Source organism: Tuber melanosporum, assembly GCF_000151645.1.
Source record: "Tuber melanosporum whole genome shotgun sequence assembly, scaffold_92, strain Mel28".
Taxonomy (NCBI): Eukaryota; Fungi; Ascomycota; class Pezizomycetes; order Pezizales; family Tuberaceae; genus Tuber; species Tuber melanosporum.
The window spans coordinates 410,852-417,985 of NW_003299142.1; positions in this window are offsets into that span (position 1 = coordinate 410,852).

Below are 7,134 nucleotides of genomic sequence, written 5' to 3' on the forward strand. Positions count from 1 at the left end.
TTTGATGGTTAGTTCTTGGTGACGGAGAACTATACTTCTCTTCTCCTTCTTCCTCTTTCTTTGTTTTACAATAGTGCTAGGCCTCTGCCTATGTTACCAATAGTACAAGACCTCTGTCTTCCATCGGGAACACCGATCGTAAGCTTTCTTTAACTCTTCTTTGTGAACAACTTTCTTTGGCGTAACAATAACGTAGCAATAAAGATAAAGATTGTAATGGTATTTTATATTCATTAAAGTAATAAGTAGGAAAAGTACTTAGAATTTAATCTAATTTTATTTAAACTCCTACCGCCAACACTAGCATACAACAAGCCCTAGAGCTGGGCCCCCAGGTTACTGCATCCCGGATACTACTAACTACAGACTAACTAAACCTCCAACCCCGTACCTCAAACATGCCGGGGCCATTCTCCAACACGAACACAAAATACAAAGCCATCAACGGCAAAGAAAATCCTCCTCAGCCAGGCCTACCTGCCAGCCAAGTTACCCGTACAAAATGCAAAGATCCACTACCACTACCTGCATGTGATCCCACGATATCCCCCTCCACAGTAGAAACACACCCGAGTGCCCCCACTCAATGATCCTGGGACACCCCGCCTACCGCCCCGGCACCCATCCCCATTCCCAAACAAAAGAAACACCCAATACTCAAGCTCAAAAACCCGAGAGAAAGCTGACTTACAGGGTGAGGGCTCCCTAGCCAAGGGGGTACGAACCTTCGTAGAGAATCAGGGAAGTACCACATCGGCAGCGCAGCCCAAAATCCTTGATGGAAGCAGCCAGGATGAGATAGTCTCCAAGCTGCCGGCACTTGACTGAACATGCCCAGGTATTCAATTCCTCCTCTAACTCCTCCGCTCGCTCCAGAGGCAGCAATCCCACCACGGGCTCTGTAGTAGCTGGTTTGCAGTAGTGTATTGGCGAAGGCGATAACCCCTGTGAGTCGGGGACAAGTGGCACAGGTGAGCTCTGGTCTTGTTTGACCTGGCACTTCTTGGTCTTCTTCCGCTTCCCACCCCCGGGTACAGGTCTAGCAACAGGAGTGGATGGGCCACCCTCATCACTACCCACCGCCACAGGGGGGATGCAACTAGAGGTGTTACCCCAACCAGCTATGGGCTCAGCCACAGAGGACTCAGGCACCTTCCCCCCCAAAGGGAGTGATACCACCACAGCTGGTACCATCATACCAGGATCCACCCTAACCATACCAGGAGCAAGCGCCTCAACCAGACCTGACGAATCAGGAACCAGTCCACCCACACCACCATCCACAACCGAAGCTGCAGAAGGGGCCGGGATAACTCGGGGCACAACATTTCCCTGAGGGAGCTCCTGCACTGGACCCTGAGAATTCTCAGGGTCTAGCCCACCCCCCTCAACAGAGACCACAGTAGTAACTGAAGTGACCAAGGGGACAGGCGAAGAGGGAATAACCATAGGAGCTGCAGCCACCAGAATTGTAACCAAACCGTAAACTGTATCACATTCAGAGGCCAGGGTAGCCGACAAGGTAGATATCTCATTCTCTACATGATGAAATCGTGGAGAAAGGACCGAGATGTGATGCCGAAGGCGAGTGACTTTGGCCTCTAGTGCGAAGTTCTTCTCAACAGCAGGAGACGGAACCACCGACGAATGTAGAGTGGATGTGGCGGAGGGGACGGAGGCTCGCTTAGCCATTGTGACTGTGAGGAGGCGACCGTAGTGAACAACCGAAAATATAAGTAGAAGGGAGAAATGACTTCCAGCAAACGTCAGAGGAGGTATAACAATGAAGCTTCCGAAAGGTGTTCAAAGTTAAAGACTTGAAGCCTATCGTGAGATAGAAATCAAGGGCTCTGATTGGATCGACACTGAACCTTCACTACCAATATAGGGCGAAAGAAGGAGGAAAAGTACTTAGAACAAAGCTTCAAGAACCTATCTTCCTCAGCTGTATCAGCCTCCTTATATAGTGTTCTTCCCGCCCATAGTCATGTGACCCAAAGTGGTCACATGTGTAAAACCAAATCATAACAAACTATCCATGTGACCAAGGTGGTCACAGGCTCAAAACCCATGACCTCATAGCAAGGTCATGTGCAAAAACTCATAAACCAATCATAACACAATAAACAAGTCATATGACTCGACTGAGTCATATGTGTGAAGCCCATGACCTCATAACGGGGTCATGTGCAAAACATAAGTCATATGCGTAAGGCCTCCCTGCAAGGCACACTTGCAAGGCATTCTCACCAGGCACACTTCCCATGACTCATATTTGAGCCATGGGCGAAAGCATCACAAATCCCACACACAACAAATCATATGACTCGAATGAGTCATATGTGTAAAACAATAACATACCTGTGACTAATAACAATGTGTCACGTGAAAACCTTTTCCTTGCCAAGCCACATTCGTAACAATTAGTTTTATTTTCTGCTTTATTTTATGTTTTGTTTTAAGAATTACTTTACTACTTGCCTTTGTTTTATGTTTTATTTTAAGTATTGCTTTGATAATTGGTTTGTTTTAAGTATTGTTTCATACTTGATTTTATTTTATGTTTTATTTTAAGTATCATTCTGATACTAAACTTGTTTTACCAAAGTGTATGGCTTAATACCCTTGATTAGTTTTGTTCATGCTAGACTTGAACAAATTTAGGTACTTAAACACCGCTTGACTCCATGATGGAAAAGACAGACTTCGACAGACAGTATTTCAATATACTTGTTTGAATTGTTACTCTTTTAATTTCCCATTACACCTTCAAAGACTCATTTAGTACATAGCTCCTAGCTCCTCTCTGGTAGAGCAGACCTCCTGCCAACTATCAAACCTATCACTGATAAGGTAACTAGTACCTTGCAAACACGTTACAATTTTCAATACTGATTTCCTCAGATTTCCTAGATTGGTTGTTATCACTATTGCTTTTGATGTTATTAGCTGATAATTCTTGTTTAGTTGCCTTTTCTTTGCCTCTCTTAGTAGGACAATTTCTTGCCATATCTACAGATTTTCTGTATTTAAAGCATTTACCCTTCTGAAGTCTCAATTCTTCAGTTGATTTTGTTTTCTTCTTAAAGACTTTGGGTATTTCTTCATTAGAATTATTGGAGAGCTTGTATCAGGGCTGTCGATTATTATTGAAAGAAGCCTGAGTTTTCTATGCTTTAGTTTCATGGAGCATGGCATCCTTTTATTCAGCTATTGTAATTATAGTTACCATCTCATCGCTATTTTCTTCGAATAGTTCCACCTCTCGCTCAAGAGTTGTTAACACAGGAGTATATGTAGTACTGGAGCTAACATCATAGTCATTAAGGTTACAAGTTGGACAGACATGACAAGTAGTAGCTTGGCACACACATGTATTTCGCCTTAAGTAGCAGTAGTGACATAGCTAGGAAATATAAGATGAAAGTTCCTTTCTCTCCACATATCAGTGCTTGCAGGTTATGAGCCTTCCGTATTAATAACATACAGAACTATGAAAAAGCAAGTTCGATAAATGGCTGTCAGCATTGTGTGGATTTGGAACCCTTTTCTCCTGTTTGTCACTGTCACCTATTCCAACTGAGATTGTTTACTTCTTGATATGCAAATACAAACTTTTTTTTTTTTTTCTTCCTTGCTTCCTTCCTTTACCTACATATCAGAACCTATGAGATTGACTGTCATAGCCATCTGCACTATATCACAAGTCTTAGATACACAGCAGACAGGCTGGTTAGCCTTTTCTCTACTTGGTGATAATAACTTTAGACCCTGAAGGTAAAGGATGTCGGACTAATTAAAGGAGCTCGACCTATGGAGGGTTGTTTCTGTGAGAGAAGTCATACCTGAGAGTGACAGAACTACCACAGTGCAAGATCAAGCCTAAGATAAATGGCTCCACAAATGTTTCCAAATCACATCTAAGATTTGAAATGCTATTGAGCTACACATCTGTATGCAATATTTCTCAAACAACTATGACAAAAATCAAAAAGCTTTTTGGGATAAGGTTGCGGAGGGATACAAGAAAGCTCTATGTTTGGAGCTCTACTCCTTCTGACTCTCATTGTTCCACTGCATGTTGGAGCTGTATGGGATGGTAGCAAAGTATGTCGACTAGATTGATAGAATCATTTAGTACTTGAGAGAGGTCAAGGAAGCTGTCAATCCAAGAGAGAAGACTTTCTATCTGCTGAATAGATTGCCATCAGCATGGCATGAATAGCGCGATCTCTAAGTCACAATAGTGAAAACGGATTTACCGGAGGAGCTAATCGCTATGATTAAGGCATATGAGTTATGCTTGAACCAGGATTGAGATGCTGCAAGTGACACCATACTCACTGTGGGCAGCAGACAACATGCTGGACAACTCATCAAAGGTGGCGGTGGAAATGGAGAACCAGACTCAAAGGGCTCTACTGGATATAGGCAGAAAAAAGACTCAGACGAGACTTTGACCTACTATTATTGTCAAAAGAGAGGACATAGACAGACTGATTACTGGAAACTGCTGAGGTGGGGTACTGGCAAAATGCTGTTGATTCAGAATGTGTTTCAGTGATGAAAAATAAGGTTCTTAACTTTATCAACAGTGGGATGCTACTAGTGGAGAAGAAACCTACACCCACCAAGCTAATTCTGTGGAAAAAGCCCAGTCCTAAGGGGAAAACAGTGCAGTACAAGGCCAGACTCATGGTACAAGAATGCTGGTTGGTCAAAGGTTTGGATACTATGGAAATGTTCATTCCAGCAGTTTGGATATCAAGCGTACGGATCGTACTAGCTGTTGCTGGAGTATGTGGATATCTGGTTCATCAAAAGGATATCGTTATAGCCTTTGTTAGAAGCCAGACCAAGGAGGAGGCTTATGTTAAACTACTAATGGGAGTTATCAGTGGCCCATTGCTAGCGCTCCTGAACCAGAGCCTGTAGGACTAAAACAGTCTCTCCGATGCGGGTATATGATGATCGACGAATCCATAGTCTCGAGGTTAGGATTTCGACCTGGGCAGTTCGACTGCTACCTCTATACTCATGTTGATGGCATAATCCTGGCCCTCTCTACGTTGATGATCTCCTAATCACCGAGGAGCCTCAAAATGTGCGCCAAATTAAAAGAAAGCTGAAAGCACACTTTCAGATGGTGGATGTAGGACCAGTTGGGCACTTCCTTGGAATGGTAATCTTGAGAGACCTCGTCAGTAGGCAAGTCTATATTACGCAGGGGAGCTATATAAAACATGTCCCCAAAAGGTTTGAGATAAGGGAGTGTAAGCCAGTCGCAACCCCAATAGATAAGGACAAACCAAGGATGAGGGCACTAGACAAAGAGGCATGCAACAGGTCTCTATACCAATAACCTATTGGGAGCCTAGGCTGGATGGGTATGGGTACCATAGCAGACATCGCCTTCACCATGTCATTCTTGGGGAGGTTCAATATGGATTCTTTGCAGCACCACTGGGTATACACAAAGAGGATTCTATGCTACTTAATTGAGATGAAGCATCTCAGGCTCAGTCTGGGGGGAGATATGGATGGAGGGAATTATCTCACTGGATTTGTTAATTTAGACTTCGCCGAAGATACCATTACTATGAAGTCTATGATCGAATCTCTGCTTCAGGTTGGATCAACTGTAATCCACTGGAATTTGAAAAGGCAACCAATAACCACAATCTGTATAGCAGATGCAGAGTAAATTGTAAGTGCTATGGCAATCCAGGAGCTTCTTTGGTTCAGCTAGCTGGTAATAGAGGTTACGAAGATGCTTCTACCACTGAGCACACTCTACAATAATAATCAGGCTTCTCTCTCCACCTTCAAAAACACGGCATATAAACCACAATCGAGACACATAGGCATCTGATTACATAGGATTAGAGAAGTCATTGAGGATGGAATGGAGGTTATAATGGAGTATTATGGGACTGGCGATATGACAGCAGATGGGCTGATGAAACTGCTTATAAGAGAGAGTTATCGCAGGTTTATTTCTATATGTTGACTATGTTAGATGTCCGAATGGGAATAGCGGGGTTTAGATATAAACTTTTTTTTTTTTTTTCTAGCTAGCTCTAGTTCGAGAGATATGAGGGTATACCAGTAGGAGGAGTGTTAACACGGGAGTGTAAGTAGTACTAATGCTAACCTCATAGTCATTAGGGTTATGAGTTAGGAAGACATAACAAGCCGTGGCTTAGCACACACATGTATTTCGCCTTAAGTAGTGGTGGTGGCATAGCTAGAAAATACAAAAAGAAAGTTTCTTCCTCTCCACACATCAGTGCCTACCAGAGCAGGGTGCATAGTATCATAAAATTGTCACCTTAAGATATATCCTGAGATGCTTCCAGCCTTTATTTGATCTTTGTACATTAAGAGGTCCATTGCTATGTGTCTGTGATTCTTTGAACATATGAGCCATTAACTTGATAAAGCTCATAAAACTTCTTGTACAATAGGTTGTTTGTGATAGAGGATCAGAATCATTCCATTAGACAGTTAAGTACTGTCAATGTTTTCAGCCTTAGGCTACCTCTATATTCCTTGTAGCATTGGTGATATATGTGCATTGCCTTTCCTTCACAGAATAATTCTATATATAATCTAGTTGTAGGATTTTCCACATTTACCTTTTTCAAGAGGAGGTAGTATATAAGCTCAGTTGCCTATCGATCAAAGGCTTCACACTTGAGATTGTTCTCTTCTCCTGAGAACTACTGTGATAGGCAGAGCTTGAGTCCTAGTATGTCATGTATTTCGAGTCCTTTATGACTTTCTTCCTGGCATGACCTTGAACATCCTCCTACACCAGCCATGTCTGATTTGCTACTGGAGTAAGGGTCATCCAAAGCTCCAAATGCAGGTTTTTGTTTCATAGTAGGTGGGAATTCTCCTGGAGGTTGTGGGGCTTTAGTATTTGCTTGTTGTTTTTAATCTTGCTCTCATTGGCTGTGTCTTTGATACCTTATCAGATCATTACTTTCAGTGTTTTTAGCAGAGTGTCAGGATTGTTACTTCCTTGTAATGGCTTGTTGTAGGATTCGCTTCCTACTCTGAGTCATTAATAACTCGATTTTGGTGTTCAGGCAAAGCCAAGTATACTGAGATTCTGCCTACACGCAGCAT